The 17,940-nt window shown below is 40.3% G+C and overlaps 1 protein-coding gene across 1 annotated transcript in view; it reads right to left on the bottom strand.

Moving 5' to 3' along the window:
* MAP7 (microtubule associated protein 7) overlaps positions 1-17,940 on the bottom strand; it is a 166,371-nt gene that overhangs the window by 147,055 nt on the left and 1,376 nt on the right. The window lies entirely within an intron of this gene.

Genomic DNA, 17,940 nt, shown 5'->3' with positions numbered 1-17,940 from the left:
GGCTATAGTCTTCTCCTTTTTACACTCTGACCCCAAATAAAAGCAAATGTGGAAAGGGGGATAGTGAGACCTTAAATTTAAATATCCCCAGAAGTAAAATGAATACCACTGTGAATTTCTTTACTGTTCCTCAGCACGAATAAGTGTTTTCAGTGTGGCACAATTGCCGTTGCATGCTGCCTGCAGATATAGGAGCTTAATTCAGTTCTCATGGGAACTGGGGCAGGTAGACTTCCGAGAGTCAACCAGGTTTTGCAACTGTTTTGTTTAAATTGTTAAAATAGCAAGTGATATAGTAACGGAGACCTTGTATAAACGAGAGAAATGAGACACTGCCTGGTGTAAAAGGGTAGATTTTTACAACTAGCCTGGCTTTGTACAGAAAAAAAAAGTTTCAGAACAATCACAAAATGTACTCACAATCATAGGTGGAAAGTGGTACCACTCATCACTGCTATGAACCAAACAGGTCAACAGGCTCTTGAGCAGCTGCTGTTCCCACCCCACCCACAGCCCCACTCCCTTAGTACACAATGAATTTATGTCTCTCTGTCCTTCTACCCTGGCTGCCTGGCACCAACCCATGCACATGAAACCGAGTTAAACTTGCTGATCTAGCAGGGAAGTCAGCTCATGACTTGGGCCTTGCTGTCACGATGTTAAATAAAGGACTAAATACATGTAGGCACACGCATCCGAACATACACCTTCAGGCTTCTGTTCACATTTATGCTTCCTAAGCTTTTATTTTGTGACCATAAAACTGGAAAATAGCATAGCCCCTGAGTGCATTTAAGAATATCCTCTTGCAAAGAGAAATCTGTTTAACCAGTGAGAAAGTATAGCATAGCCCCTGAGTGCATTTAAGAATATCCTCTTGCAAAGAGAAATCTGTTTAACCAGTGAGAAAGTATAGCATAGCCCCTGAGTGCATTTAAGAATATCCTCTTGCAAAGAGAAATCTGTTTAACCAGTGAGAACGTATACCTAGATTTTTCTTTCTACAAGCCTAGTGAGCTTTACAGAAACATTACTGAAATGGTAAAGAGGCTGATTTGTACTAATCAAGTGCTGTAGTTGAAAACAAAAATTATTACTGCTGGATTGAATGGTCAGTCACTAGTAAATTACAGTTCTATATCTATATTAGTTAGTTACTTTTCAATGGGGCCCAGGAGTACCAAAATGCTTTCCCACATTTCTATATTAGAGGAGATGATTAATTCTTCAAAACTACTGGACTTCAGTCATCTTTTAAATTCTCTATGCATCTCCCCCAAAGTAAGCTGCAATTTACTTCTAGCAGGAGTTTTAGAAATCCACGTGTTAACGTAATATTTATAAAAACCTCAGCATCGTTTGAAAATGACAAAGCCAGCATAGGTTGACACGAACTCAAACAACCCCTAGGGAACAAAGGGTCCCAGCAGGTTCTTTGCCATCCCCATCCTTGACGTTAAAGGGCTCCCTTACAGTTTCCTAGGATGACGTCACTTCCTGATGGCCTCTGTGGCAATAAAGGCACAATATTCTGCCATCCTGCAGCATTATGCAGAGCTTCCGACAGGCTGCTGGACAAAGAAATACTCACAAAGGCAGACTGACACTTTGAAAGGAAAATAAAGCAGGTTTGCTTTGATCTTCCTTACCACCTTTTGTTAACAGGCTTATAAGAAAAACAGTAAACGCTACCCCAGCAGTGACGTGCCATGAACCAAGAAGTACCAGGTCCCTGCCGTGCCTTTTATAACATTTCTATAAATCTTTGCTGCATGAACACTTCGTGGTGCTAGCAGAGCCCGCTTTCCCATGTCTGCTCTGCCGTTAACAAATCTAAAACCTCCAGGGTTCGGTTATCTGAATGTAAGGTGTGGACACTAAGTCTTCCTGAAAACCCTTTCCTAAACATTATGTATCACTAGCTAAGTTGCAAATATTATAAAAACGCCACATTAAACTTTAACCCAGTAACATATGCTAGAATGCCTTTAGGGCCTCCGGTTCATTATTCTCAGTGATAATACTTTATTAATGTACATTACATGGACTTCTGAATTCCTTGACCAAAGTTAAAATGTGCACAGAAGCTCCTTTCCTCTAATAGCAACATCCTTATTAGTTTAGACATGCAACTTTACAGATTCAAAATGAGGCACAGAAACCAATCACTGGATTCAACAGAAGAATCAGATGCCCAGGGTAGTGTTTCTAAAAGTTACCTAATCCACCATTGGTCTGTGAGCAAGTTACATGTTTAATTTTTGAGACGCACAATTAGAAAGATAAGAAATGGGTTCCCTGTCTTGCTTTAGGACTGGTGAAATGTCAAGGATGCGAGATGGGGTGCTTTGGAGGATGACACTGGAGGGCAGGCAGCAGCCAAGTCATATAATTGTTCTGCCACCAAAGACAAGGAGTCATTGAGGGGTGCTGATGACTAAATGTGTGATCCAGACAGGCCAGTCTGGCAGCTGGTGTTGGATGGGTTGGAAGGGAGAAGGAGTGAGACTTAAAAAAAACTTGTCACATAATAACTTGGTCCAGGTGGAGAAAAGAGATCTCAACCGGTGGCTGGGGAGACAGAAGGCAAAAGACAGGAAGACAAGAATCATTCATTCACTCATGGCTTTTGTTGTTGTTTTAAACAGGTATTCCCCGGCATGTGGAAGACTTATTTCAGGGGAATGAGCGTGGATACCAAACGCCCTCAATAGTCCAAATAAAAGCTGTGAAGCGAGCAGTGGGAAGGAAAGGAGGTTAATGTTCTTAGAAAAGATTCAGATGAGAACGAGGGCTTTATATCTGTAGATAAAACAAAGCTGAGAGATGGCTAGAATCAGGACCAAAATTATCTAACAGACTGAAATAATGGACGATAGCTAAAAAGATTCATTTAGTCGTGATAACTACGAACACCTCTTATTACATTAAAAAGGAACAACTGCACAGGTACAAAGTGAAGACCTACCCAAGCTTTAGCAGATACAAGGAAGGAGGGCCCTCGGACAGTAAGCTCACTACACTTCAGTGTGATGAGGCAGTAAAAATCCTAACAGCATCATGGGCGGTATCAGCAGAGAGCCAGCATGCTGAGTCAGCGGAACAAGCCTTCTTTATTTTTTGGTCCTCACATCACATGGTCTGAGCTAGATATTTCCAATGGGATGATAAATTAGAACATATTCAGAAGAGAACAACCTAGGATTTATCATACAGATCCTAAGCCATAACACAGGAGGATTGTTTGAAAGAAAGTACATTTTCTCTAGAGAAAATAAGACTCTGGAAGAATAAAATAAATGAATTAAAGGTTAACTTTCAGTGTAGTTCAAGAAGAGAGACTGAGGTCCGGTGACTGGAAGTTACCGGAATGTAACGAGCTGTGCTTTCCATCACTGAGGACTGCCGTGCACAAACACTGATCTGGGGCGATGTGTTGGATTAACGCACTGTGTACGGGTTGGATTTTTAGACTCTAGAGTCCCTTCTGATCCTGAGATTCCGTGACCTGGTGAAAATGGAAACTAGAGTTATATCCCCACGAGAAAACAGTCAGGCAGAAAGAAAAAGCCTGAGAGATTCAGATAGCCCTTTTCCTTGCAGTCACTGTATCTCTATACTTAAAACTTCACAGGGCTTCACTTTGTGGGAAGCTCTGCAGTTGTATTGTTTTACTCATTCGACTGATGCCCCCCAGAGGTTTTAGACGTAAAGCTAAATAACGAAAACAATGGAAGCCCCGCTCAGTGGGTGTTTCCGTGGGTGTTTTGGATAGAAGAGGCCCACTCTACAATTTCTGCACCTGCAGCTTGCAGGCCTCTCTCCTCTCCTACCCACCCACAAATTAATGAAAACATACTGTGTGAAAAACGCTGGGGAAGAGGGGATAAAGGTGAATAAGATATACAGGTTTCCCTTAACGGCACAATTTATTATGGATGGCTCACTGTGGCTACATGACTTGAGAGATAAGATACAAAGGTTTGGAGTGAAAAGCAATTAAGTATAAACCAATTCAATATATTACTTTATGGACATTTTAAGGAGAACGATAGTCCTAAGTCTTTCGGTCAGTAAAAACATACATCATAGTAATTTGTCGTGGGCAACATGCACAGAGAGAAGATTTTTGTCATGATTTTAAAGACACTGACGCGTTACTGTTGGTTAAATTTAAACAAGTTTTACCTGCAGAAATTCTCTCACAAATAACCTGCAATAACTTGCCATGCATATCCTTTTGAACACTTTCTTATGTACAAATTAAAATGTTTGTTGCGTTCTCCAAAAATGTGTCCGTATATTTCTGTACCTGCAGTGTAGTAAAGGTTTAGATGAAACCCCATAATTATAGTGGCATACTGTCACGTAGGTTTCAAGCAGCAAAATAAACAGTGCAGCTCAGAAAAGAAAAAAAAATTGGAGACGCCAAGAACAATGTGTTTCAGACTGTACTGAGACTTCCCTCCAATCCTTATCCTTTGCTGCTCTGCTGCTCTTCCCAATTCACTCTCCTAAAACTAAAACTGACATCAATTACGATTTTTTTTTCCAATTTAGGAAGGCTTAATAACCTCTTTTTACCTTTAGATTAAAATTTTCTCTCTTAAAAAGTAATCTAAGTGTTTTGAATATTTCTGGGGCAAACCCTTGATTTTCTTTCTAAGGGTCAACGTATCACGGTCAGGGTTCTCCAGAGACACAGAACACAGAATAAAAAAAACCCCACAGAATAGTACTTTTGGTTCTGTGTCTCTGGAGAAAAATACATAAAATGTATATAAAGAGATTTATTTTAAGGAAAAATAGCTGTTGCGTTTGTGCAGGCTGGCAAGTCCAAAATTGTAGGGAAGGTCAGTAGGCTAAAACTCAGGCATGATTTCTATACTATAGCCTTGAGGCAAAATTCCTCCTTCTCTGGGAAACCCCTGAAGGCCTTCAATGATTGGATCAGGCCCCCTAGATTATCGAAGGTAATCTATTTTACTTAAAGTCAACTGACTGTAAATGTTAATCATATCTGCAAAATACCTACACAGCAACATCTAGCCTAGTGTTTGACCAAACAACTGGGCACTGTAGCCTAGCCAGGTTGACACATATAATTAACCATCTCGGTCAGTGACCCCAGAGAGATCCAGACACTCTATCCCACACTGAAATCAACATGCTGCAAATGAAAGCATGCCAGTCAAAAGTCTATGTGTCAATGATCATAACCTTCATTGAATAGGCCGGATACTATCTACTCAAATCATTTCCCAATATTGCAATGCTCTGTTAAAATAATATTCATAAACTGGGGACAGGACACCTCAGAGTAGACCTATCAAATCCCCCTATATATTTTCACTAATGATCTGTCACTGAGAAGCCAATACCGTTTGGCTTCAAAGCATCAAATAAACCCTTTTTATCATTATAAGAACTAAGCAGTCTGGTTGTCTCAACATTAAGTGGTTTAGAAAGTACAGATAAGAACGTTAAAAGAAATCCTTCCCACTGTTTCAATTAGAAGAAACTATAGTATGTAGATATATGGATGAGGGGGTGGTGAAATAAAACATGCTTTTCATGAGAAGGTAAATGAGGTACTAAACTTTATACATTTATTGACTTATTTGTTAATTAGAACCAACTCTGACTAAAGAAGAATTATACAATTCTCTGGCATAGTTCTGAAATCAACCTAGAGGAAAGAAGTGACTAACAGAAATGCTAAATTATATGATCAGGGTGGGTAGATTTGAGGTTTGGTCATTTTCATTCAGTGAAGGCCCACACTGAAAAGGATTAGCACATCCATTGTAACTGTCAGCAACCAACCAGAACACCAAAAACCTTAATCTAAATGATACAGGTAAGGAGAAGTATACTTGGGGTTAGCAAGCCCAGAAGCTTTTAATATTTGCAACTGCTAAGCCAAAGATGTTCCTAGTGCAACAATGATCACTTTTTAATAAAAGATACGAAGCATTAATTTCCATGTAGATACTGCTAGCAACCCAGTTCATTTTTTGGTAAATACAGCTTCTTTTAATCTTGCCTGACCTAGGGCCATGGAGATTTTAGGGGGCTCTTATATAGAAATAAATAACATCTCAGAAGGATGAACATGTTGATAAGGACACTTAGGGCGCTCCAAACCTCATCTCTAATACCTTTTACCTTTCATATTCGTGTTCTAAGCCCTTGCTTTAAAACTCATGTAAACTTCAGACAGGCATCTGAGGAAGGATTATAATGCCAAAGACTTGGCGAACTTCCTAAACCACCACAAATGGACCATTTTACCTTTTATCATAAGGCAAAACGGCTACACTTCCACCGCTGAAGGTACTAAAATCTTTGACGTGCTTAAAAAAAAAAAAAGGTTGTTCCAAACACATGCAATATTGCAGTAAAGGAATCAAAGTCATAATAAAAAATCTCTCCGCCCTCCCAAATTTTTTTTGCTGGAGACAGTACTAGCTGGTTTCCATACAGGCAGAGAGGAAAAGACTTGCCCTGAAACCCCTAAAACAAGAAGCACCCCCTCCCCGCTTAGAGCCCAGAGTCAGGCTGCTTCCAGCCCACTGGAAAAAGACCTTGTTCTTGTTTTCTGTTTACAAACAAGAAGAGGGTGGTTTTTGTTTAGTTTGGTTTAAACCAGAGCTGTTTGTTTTAAAAACAATTGCAATGATGCAAATTGTTCCATGAACAGGTTTCCAGATAGGTACGTCAATACAGAAAACGATTTGCTCTGTACAGCAAGAAGTCACTGCACACTTCACAGCTAGTGTGGAACTGGACTTCACAGGTGTCTAAAGGCCGTACGCCGAGTCCTACTTCTGAAACAGGAGCCAGATGTAGAACAAACACCCTTTTTCTTCTTCCTTCTGACATTCTGTGCTCCTCCTCTTCCAAAACCTTCTTCAGTGAAACCCTGCCCGCCTTCACAAGGACATGTGATTCTAATCACACATATTGTTTAGGATTTGTGTTGCACAAGTTGGTGGATGACTGGGACCATTTTTTTTTTGCCTCCATGCTCAGCGAGTAGCAGGCAAACGTTGAACCAGATCGGTTTGTAAATAAATAAATGACATTCTCAAAGCTGAGTACTTCGGTTACAGCTGGACCACCAAGAATTCAATCAGAAATGCCAATCTAGTGTTCTTTCCTGTGAGGATTCATTGGATAAGATTATGGGGTTTTTCTATTCAAAGGCATTTGCCCTCTCATAGGTCTCCTGGACTAAAAATGGCTCCAGCTCCCTTTTCTCAATTTATTTTAACGCTTCCCTTCTACTGTAGAGCTATTTCTTCTACTTGTACTTCCTGATACTCTGCCAGGGACTTATGCAAAGTCACCGTACAAAGCATGAGGATGTATCTTTTTATATACACAATGAGGGCATCTTCACAGTTTGTGAAACTTCTCACGAAAGTTTGTGGAAGGCAAGCTGTATATGCTTCGTCTATTTTTCTCATAGAGAAACATTCAGTGAAGTGACAGTGACTTGTGACGGAAATAACAGACCTGGCAAGTCCATCTTTTTGGTTTAAAAAGAACGGAAGTCTGTCTTTCATTTAAAGTGCAATAATTCTGTAGCAATCATACTTTAAGAACTTAAAACTTAGAACGATGATATAGTAATAAAAAACACTTTTGAATACCATAAAAATGAAACAAAAATAAGGCAAGAAGGGCTGACCTGGACGTCCAACTCAATTACACCAGAATCCACGAATCTCACAGGCCAGTGTGTAGCAAGCTACTACCGGAAGGTTTTGTGCATCATTTTGACAGGTGGAAAGCACCACTGTGCTTTGATGATGCTTCCCATACCTGAGCCAAGCCAATGGCCCTGTGATCACAGCTGCAGTCAGGCCTAAATCAGCATTACATTTGTATTCTCATTAAGGAGACTTACAATTATAAATAAAAATTTGCTTAAGGGAGAAATTTAGCATGCCAGGGTACGTCCACAGTTTCAGTGACGCAGTACCAATCCTTAATAATCAGGACCACAATAATTATAACACTTCATGCTGACGCTGTGTCAGGCACTTATCTATGTACGTTACATGCATCAACTCATTTAATCCTCACCCTGTGAGGCTGGTACCACTATCTCTGTTTTAAAAAGGAAGAAACTGAGGAAGACGAATGGTCAAATGACTTGCCCAACATCCCTTAGGTTGTGTGTCGGGAGCGGGGGAAGAGATTGCAACCCAGGCGGTCAGACCCCAGAGTCCCAGCACAAAGTAATAGTTTAGCATTATCCCTAACTAACTTGGTAGTCAATTTTTGAGACCTATAGCTTCACACGTGCTCAGTTTCAGTATAATCTTGAGGGGGGGAAAAAAAAAGAATCAAAGATACTTTCTCCAGGGATCACAGCCATTCCATCTCCCCTACTGCCCTTTTCCTTTTGGTCCTGGATTTTTACAGCTGTGCAGACGCCAGCTGCAAGGAGGAGAAAAGAGGAAACCAGTTCTGCCAAAGGTGAGCTCTCCCTGGAAGGGCTTCAAATCACAACGGATGGCATCACAAAACCTCACAAGCACACACAGATGCAACTCAGAAGCGCGTCTAGACGTTCTGACACACAGAGCCAGAGCTATTCATGTGAGGTGATGTTCAAAGCCATAGATGTGAATAATACCGCTGAGAAAAAATGCAAAGTGAGAAGAGCAGAGGTTACCAGACTGAGCCTTCGGTAGAGTAATATCTAATGATGAGAAAGAAGAGAGGCGAAGGAAGGAAAGTTTAGCCCAGAGGGTATTAGCGTCAGTGCAGGCAGAAGGCGGAAGGGGAGAGCATCACGGTGAAGGTCATGCTTGTGTCAAGTATTTACAGACAGAAGAAACAAGGGCTGGTCTCCAAAGCCAGGCATCTGGTGATTAGAGTTCATGGGTCACCATGAAAATCTCTGGGAAAAGTATATAATTTTCTACAAAGAGAACCCTTTAATTATCTATCCGAAACTGACCTTTCCTTGTTTTGAGGAGGGGGGAGAGGAAGGCAGTGTAACAACAAAGCAAAGTAGACAAAAAGAAAGCTAACTACCTAACATTTTGTCTACCTGAACATATTCAGACATAAAAGTGCATAAATATGTCCTGGAATATATGTGTACATAATACTTGGCTATTCAAGTGGACTCATACCCATATTCACTTCTACCTTTCCTTCAAAAAAAAATTACTGGGTAAAATAAGAGATAATGTGAGTAAACTCACTAGATTGGGGGCAGTAGCCATTACGATTTTCCAGGTGGTTTTTATAAGATATACTCGACACCTCCGAATCAAACCTAAGGTCAAATGGAAGAGCACTAAATAGGAAATGGATCTCAAGTAGTTTTCGACCTTGACTCCACACTGCAACCACCTGGGGAATTTAAAAAATACTGCCACCTGGCTCCCACCCCTAGAGATCCTCAGATAATTGCCTAGGGTGCAGCGCGGGCATCCAGATATTTAAAGGGCCCCCAGGTGATTTTTCACTCACTGCCAAGATTGAGAAGCAATGATCTGAACCAGTGATGCTCCAGCACACGACCTCAATAATCGGTTCAACAACATAACCGTATGGCCAAGCAGAGAGCTATATTCAACTGAACCCACCAGGACTGCGGGGTGTACTAATTTAGAGCATCTACCATGAACAGAAACCAATCCGGGAGGAATGCAGGAAGCAGGCAACCAGGCCCTGCTTGGTGTCTCTGCCACACTAAAGAGTCTGGTCAGGAGCTTCTGGGAAAGAGGCCTGGATTAAAATCTTGAAAAGCAGCCCGGTATATTTACTGTAGTCAATTATGCACATTACTGCCACCAAAACAGGCCTTGTGTTGGGTTGTGGGAACACTAAAAGAAGGGGGGGGGGGTTCCTTCCAGAACTTCACCTTGGAATTTAAACTCTTCCTAGAATACAGCTTCTTTTCTACTTTAAACGGTGTCAGGGATACAAGTTTTATACGTGGAAGGTTATGCCATAGTAAGTAGTAATGCTTCTGTTTACCAGAAAGCCAACTCCAAAAAGGAGGCTTTAATAGCATTAAAAAAGGCACAAAAGAAATTTTAACATATCCCAAATCTCAATACTCTATACTTAAATATACACAGTTTTACTAACAATGCTTGCAAAGCCCAGTTCACATATACCAAATGCATTTCACTCGGCTTCCTTTCTGCTTAGTTTTGCATCCCTACGTTCATCTGCACTATCCGGTCAGGTGTGTCCATTGTCGGCATTTTCTCACAATTCTCTCTCACAACTGCTTCTGTAGGAGCTTTCAAGGATGAGGAACTGTTGAGTGCAGTGAATTCTTGTCAAAAATATATTACTCTTCAAATCAAAATTCAAAGTGGCACTTATTAAAAGAAAATCTTATAGATTTTCTCAACTGGCTATTTCTCAAATAAAGATACTAAGGAGAACGGTAAACAAATAGAGAAAAACCATCTGATGCCATTTAAATTTGTGAACTATAAGTCAGAGCATTTTCAAGAGTTAATGAAGAGGGGACTTCGCTGGCAGTCCAGTGGTTAAGGATCCGAGCTTCCAGTGCAGGGTAAGCAGGTTCGATCCCTGGTCGGGGAACCAAGATCCCATGTGCTGCATGGCACAGCCAAAAATAAATAAAATAAAATGTGATATGGTTTAAAAAAATTTTTTTTAAAAGAGTTAATGAAGAGGAAGAAAGCACTGACCCACTGAAGAGCTAGACAAACTTTAAAGCTTGATTTTCTATGGATAAAGAAGATGTGATTATCTATCTACATATTATATATATATATATATATATCTACACACACACACACACACACACACACACACACACACAATGGAATACTACTCAGCCATAAAAAAGAACGAAATAATGCCATTTGCAGCAACATGGATGCAACTAGAAATTATCATACTAAGTGAAGTAAGTCAGAAAGAGAAAGACAAATACCATATGATATCACTTATATGTGAAATCTATAATATACCACAAATGAACCTATCTACAAAACAGAAACAGACTCACAAAGAGAAGAGACTTGTGGTTGCCAAGGGGTGGGGCTGGGGAGGGATGGACTGCGGGTTTGGGGTTAGTAGGTGCAAACTATTACATATAGAATGGATAAACAAGGTCCTACTGTATAGCACTGGGAACTATATTCAATATCATTGGGATAAACCATAATGGAAAAGAACATAAAAAAGAATGTATATATGTGTATACTGAGTGTGCTGTACAGCAGAAATTAACACAACATTGTAAATCAACTATACTTCAATAAAAATTTTTTAAAAATGGATTTTCTAGAAAAAAGTAAGCCTGAACATCATACACATTTAGCATATAGAACCTTAGACCATGCTCAGTGGTTAAATGTCCAAAGACATTATCAAGACTTTTTACAAAGCTCTGCAAACACACTTCAGTAACTGAGAACAGATACTAAGTACCGGGTTTGACAACATAAATTCTGCCAACAAAGAGTAATCCAGGCAATAAAACAAATTATACCATCAATATTTCCAGCTTCCTAACTGCAAAAAACACCAAAAAAGTTATTTCCAAATTCTGGAAAGCTGTATCTCAAGGGATTAGAAGACAGACATTAAAGAGGAGAAGAGAATTTGGATTGGCATGCGATGTGGTGGATGACAGCACTTCTGTTCATAATCAACTTCAGAATGCAGACTCCACAAGAAATAAATACTATGGGGATAAAAAAGAATAAAGAAGCCCATGACATTAGAGCCAAATAAAAACTCCACATTATACCCGGGCTCTAGGAGCAACTCTACCTCCACAAGTTTTCCTCGTTTAAGTGAGCATCATTTAGCGTCCCTAAGGGCACTATTTTACTTTGAGGTGATTACATTGCTTTACTAAAAGAACTTGGTGAAATGGCTAAAAAGCAAAACTAAACATAACAACATCAAGTGTTGGCAAGGATGCAGAGCAAGTAAGACTCACATACGCTGCTTGTAGGAATGCAAGATTGCACAGCCATTCCACAGAACAGTTCATCAGTTTCTTATAAACATACACTTACATATGAGTCAGCAATTCCACTCCCAGGTATTGCCCTTAGATAAATAAGAAAAACCTGTACATAAATGTTTACAGCAGCATTACTTATATCACCAAAGCCTGGAAATAACCCAATGTTTCTCAGTGGGTGGATGGATTAATCTGTGGGACTTCCTTACAACTGGCAAACTGCCACCAATAAATACTGATACACAAAACGCGTCTGAATCTCAAATGCATTATATGCTAAGTGAAAAAAATTCAGCCTCAAAAGTCTATGCGAGAAGATGTGGTACATATATACAATGGAACATTACTCAGCCAAAAGGAATGAAATTGGGTCATCCGTAGAGACGTGGATGGACCTAGAGTCTGTCATACAGAGTGAAACTCAGAAAGAGAAAAGCAGATACCGTATGCTAACACATATACATGGAATCTAGAAAAATGGTACAGATGAACCAGTTTGCAAGGCAGAAACAGAGGCACAGATGTAGAGAACAAACATGGACACCAAGGTGGGGAAAGCTGGGGGAGGGGGTATGAACTGGGAGATTGGGATTGACATGTATACACTAATATGTATAAAATAGATAACTAATAAGAACCTGCTGTATAAAAAAAATTAAATTTAAATAAGTCTATGTGTATGATTCCACTTTTATGACACTCTGGAAGAGGCAGAACTAGGATGGTGAACAGATCAGTGGTTGCCAGGCATTAAGGATAGGAGGACATGACTGCAGAGGGGTGGCATGAGGGAATTCTCTGGGGCAAGAGAACTCTTCCGGATCTTTATCATAGCGGTGGTTACATGACTATACATTCGACAAAACAATGAATTGTACACCCCCCCAAAGCAGTAAACTGTATGCAAATTAAAAAGTTTTAATTAGAAAAATTTCAAAGGGGGACTTTCCTGGTGGCACAGTGGTTAAGAATACACCTGCCAATGCAGGGGACATGGGTTCGAGCCCTGGTCTGGGAAGATCCCACATGCCGCGGAGCAACTAAGCCCTCGAGCCACAACTACAGAGCCCACATGCCACAACTACTGAAGCCCACGTGCCTAGAGCCCGTGCTCCGGAACAAGAGAAGCCACTGCAATGAGAAGGCTGTGCACCGCAACGAAGAATAGCCCCCGCTCACCGCAACTCGAGAAAGCCCGCGTGCAGCAACGAAGACCCAGCACAGCCAATAAATAATAAATAAATTTTAAAAAGAAAAATTTCAAGGATTTGACATTTTTTCCTTTCACCAGTGAACTTTATGTAGGGTCTTTTAAATTGGCTACCTTTACCTTCCAACTGCTAGTCTATTAATCACATAATCTGCTACATACCCTGAAATGCCTCTTCTGGGGGTGATCAGTGACTACTCGGTAAACACGCCAATGGTTTTTTTTTTTCCTCTTCACTCTCTGAATCCTCAACCTCCTCGTCCCTCTCCCTTGGCAGGTATGGCATTGCTCAATTACGCTTTTCCTGACTTTCTGGCTTTTCCACCTTCTTTGCTGGTTCTTCCTCCTCCTGTGCTTGAAGTGTTGTCTCATCCCCTTTCCATTTTTCTTTCAAAACTCTCCTCACCCTCATGGCTTCAATCACGTTCCCCTTATGGAATGAATCCCAGAGTCCCAACCTGTTTTTCTCCTTCTTCCCATCCTTCCATGTGCCCATTAGACATTTCTACTTACACGTCCCCCTTGCATCTCAAATCTCCATGTTTAAAGCAGAGATTTTTCTAGTTCTCCTACCAAAACCAGGTCCTCCTCATGACTATCTTCACGCCACCCTTAAACCAATGAGCCAAACTTAAACCTGGTGTATAATATTATATGTCAACTTTTTACCTGCATCCTTTGACACATGCCTCTGTAGAATCTTGAGTTAATCATTCTCTTCCCATTTCCACTGCCATGCCACAGTGCTGGCCCAACGCCTGCCCAGAAGACTTCTGCAGGAACTTCAAAGCCAGCCCGTATATAGCTGAATGTGTCCTGCTTAAATCCCTCCTCTAGTCTACACTGCTACTTCAAAATGAGGATCACATGGGTAGAATACCGATCACCTCGCTATCACCAGAGATTTGGCTAATCTGCCTGGTTATGCCTTATGTTCCTCATACACTCTCCCCTTCCCCCGCCCCGTGATACCCTTCCCAAAGCAGCAAAAATCAATCAAGGGAATGACTTTCCTAGATGAAGGGACCATGCATTCTTAAAAGGCACAGCTGAGCTCTTCTGCTAGACTTGGCAATCAAGCTTTCAAGATCCATGGGTAGAGAATTGCCTAATTTATCGCACTTTATTAAAGATATGTTATCCTTAGGAATCATCATTTCCTCACTGCCTGCAGAATCATGTACTAACCTCTTAAGCTTGATCACTCCACAATTTGGCCTCAATGTGTCTTCATTCCTAATCCACCTTCTAGACTCTTTCATGATGAGCCTCACACAGCTCAATATGACCAAAACTTTGCTCTTTTCCACATCTGCACCTTTATATTTCTCTCTTTCCTCCATTCAACTTTATATGTCATTTACCCATTTAAAAAATTTATATTACTATGCCCAGTATGTTTTCCATGATGAAAGACCACAGCTGGAAGTAATTCTTTCTTCACTTAACTCCTCATAGCCTGCAATTATTTGTTTGTGAGTGATGTTTTCCTTTTGAAATCCACGGACCATGTCTTCATCAACCTTTCAGCCACCATAAAACTTTATAGAAGGTACATATTTCTTGGTCAAATTATGCTAAGCCTCAATATTTTCAATTTTTATAACAATATAATGAGACCCGAGTTTTAAAAAATAACCCATTTCAAATGATTTTCTGTCATGCACCAGGAGGCAAAGATGTTATTTTTTTTTTTTTAGAGAACATGCCAATACGAATTAGTGTTTCATACACATGCCTAACTAATGATATCCAATAAATGCACTCTCCTGAGCACAAATGCCTCATCTAATAATACTTTCCTCCTACTTCGCAAGATGCAAAGGTAAGAGCCAGCCAAAATATAACAGGAAAAAAGTTATCTATTCACTTGGAATGAAGCATTAATAGCTTTAGGACGTGACTTTCAAAACAACGAGTTTAATAACAAATTGTAGTCTGAACCCCATCTAACAATTTTTATTTGCAGATATTTGTAGACCCTGAAATCTAATACCTTAAATATCACTTTTTAATTCGGAAAAATGCAGTGAAGGGTCATGATCCAGATCACAAAAAAGGCCCATGTTGTTCCACTGCACTGCCTGCTAAAGAGAGAAAAAGCCCAGTTCCAGGTTCTATGTCATTTTCCCCAAAGGAATAGCAACAGAATTCACAGATTACAGGTATTAACTTATTCCCTGTGCATGAAAGTGTGCTCTTATGAGTTAGTCAAAAGCAGCTTTAACTTTGGTCTTAATTCAGTAGGCTTTTTAAAAGGGAGTTATTAAATTGAGAAATTACCTCTGCACACTTTCACAGCTCTCGGCACTAGCATAAGATTAAGTACACAAAGCCTGGGCAGAGGCAATTTTGTGAATTTCAATCTGTTACTCAAAATAATAATTAAAAAAGGACTTGACATCCTCTAGTGGTGAAATTGAAAACTTGTTTCCAAGTCAATTATTCTTCTCAGTTCTTGCCTACCTTTTGTTATTGAAATATATGTGGAAAGAACTGTTCATTCTCAAGAAAAATTTAAAAAATCACCGTAAAGAATGTGACTTGGCTACCTTTGAGTAGAAAATATATACTGACAGAAATAGCTTTTAAATGTTGAAAGAAATATGATTTTTATATGCTACCTTTCAATATTCTTAACAAATGTCTCATTTTATAGGTCGTATACTGCCAATTTTCAACCCATCCTTGATACACATACATACATATGTATATGATTATGAACACATTACAGGTGTTATTCTTTTTATTTTTTTGTGGTACGCGGGCCTCTCACTGTTGTGGCCTCTCCCGTTGTGGAGCACAGGCTCCGGACGCACAGGCTCAGCGGCCATGGCTCACAGGCCTAGCCACTCCGTGGCATGTGGGATCTTCCCGGACCGGGGCATGAACCCGTGTCCCCTGCATCGGCAGGCGGACTCTCAACCACTGCGCCACCAGGGAAGCCCTACAGGTGTTATTTTTATAATCACCTGAGATTCTAAACTAAATTGCCCTAAAATTAGACCACGGTCTTTGCACATGGACAGAAAACCTAAAAGAGACATTTAAGAATGGGTCCTACCACCTAACAACCAGTTCTAAAAAGGGAATAAAATGAATCCCTCAACAAATGTTGCCATTTGAGGTGGCAATTTTCACCTGTTGATGGTAATAAAAGACAGAAATCCGCACCCCACCCCCAAAAAACCCACCTCAATACAATCCTGTAATTGTTAAAAAAAATAATGACTTGCAGCATTTGAATGTTATAATGTGCAATATGTCCATAAGAATGAAGTACTACATTGAAGTCTGATACTCAGGTATAGGTCACATGTCTTAAATATATGGAAAACTTTGTAAGTTGTTAAAATTCAAGCAGTCCTCACTTGTACACTCAAAATATCGCTACCTAGACTTAAATATATATATATTTTTCACCTTTCTTCTTTCTTTGACACCTGCTCACACAGGTGCTCTGAGCACGAAAAACCTTAATAGTAATCCAGGGTTAGAAAAATAGGAAAAAGATGTGAGCCGGAAATAAGTTTTAGTTAAATTATAAAGTACAATTATTCGAAAGACCATTTATAAAATTTGTCCCTTGGAAACTGGAGTTTCTAGGTAGAGATGTGGAAGAATTGTTTTCTATGAAGGAGACGGCAGCCAATTAAATTGCTCTCTTCATAAAGAAAATATTTCACTGACAGCCACAGGGTTGATTTGTAGGTTAATTGTTAGAAGCATGACCAGTTCGTTAGTTAACATGCTTGGGCACTGAATAAGCTAGTTTGTAGTTCACTTACATCTGAACAACTTGTTCACGTGCAGATTCTAGGAAGTGTTTATTTATTTATTTGAGCAAAAACTACTGTGTACAGAAGCAGGTTTTTTTTTTTCTTTTTGGGGATTAGGCACCAAACCATTTATATTCTCAATGAGGATGCTGCCCTCCTGCTGCCCTCTCTTGGGGGACCCTAAGCACCCGGCTTCTCAAGTTCCCTAAAGCAATTACAAAGGCACGTCCTCTAAGCCACCCGTTCCCACCCCAAACGAAAATAATGACCTGCCAACCTTTCAAACATTTTAAGACAAGATAAACCACCCTACAGGAAATAGCGTGACTTCAAAGTAAACAAGTTCAAGATTCCTTGTCTTAACCTCAGGTATTTTCGCTGGAGGGATTAAGTCTTTAGTCTTTAGGCGCCCAAACTCTACCTAGCAGAACAGATACACCATTTGCAAATACTCTTATAGCTTTCTTGGACCTTTCACATCAAAATAAGCATACCTTCTAAGTCAATACCTCTTTTTTGAGGGTGGGGGAAGTCTTACATTTAGGTAACAATTGTTTCCAGTTATGTGTAAGCAGAAAACACAACACAGGGAGCCTGCAATTTGAATGTCTTTTTAAAATAAGAAACTGCCTCACCGCCCCCATCCCAAGTGTAGGAAGGTACCAGAAACAGTTTACTGGCCAAGAATAGAAGAGGGGAGTAGGAGACAGGAGTGGATCTGCAAGAAAAAACTATCGCTAGGGGGAAAATCGGCTGCATATAGTAAAATGGGGGAGGGGAGGACTTAATGCTCTTGGAGTTGTGAGCTCCTGCCCCTGCCTCTGGCGTGGAAGTTGGGAAGAGGGGGTTCCTCGACACAGCGCCCTGATGAGCCGAGCCAACGTTCCTGCCTTGGGTTGGTGCACGGACTACAAACATGAACGCCGAGGACCCTTGTTTCAAGTCAACGAATCTCTGAG

This window comes from Orcinus orca, chromosome 12, assembly GCF_937001465.1.
Source record: "Orcinus orca chromosome 12, mOrcOrc1.1, whole genome shotgun sequence".
NCBI classification, from domain to species: domain Eukaryota; kingdom Metazoa; phylum Chordata; class Mammalia; order Artiodactyla; family Delphinidae; genus Orcinus; species Orcinus orca.
Note: the sequence above shows the minus strand (reverse complement) of the source record. Positions and strands in the feature narration are given on the sequence as shown.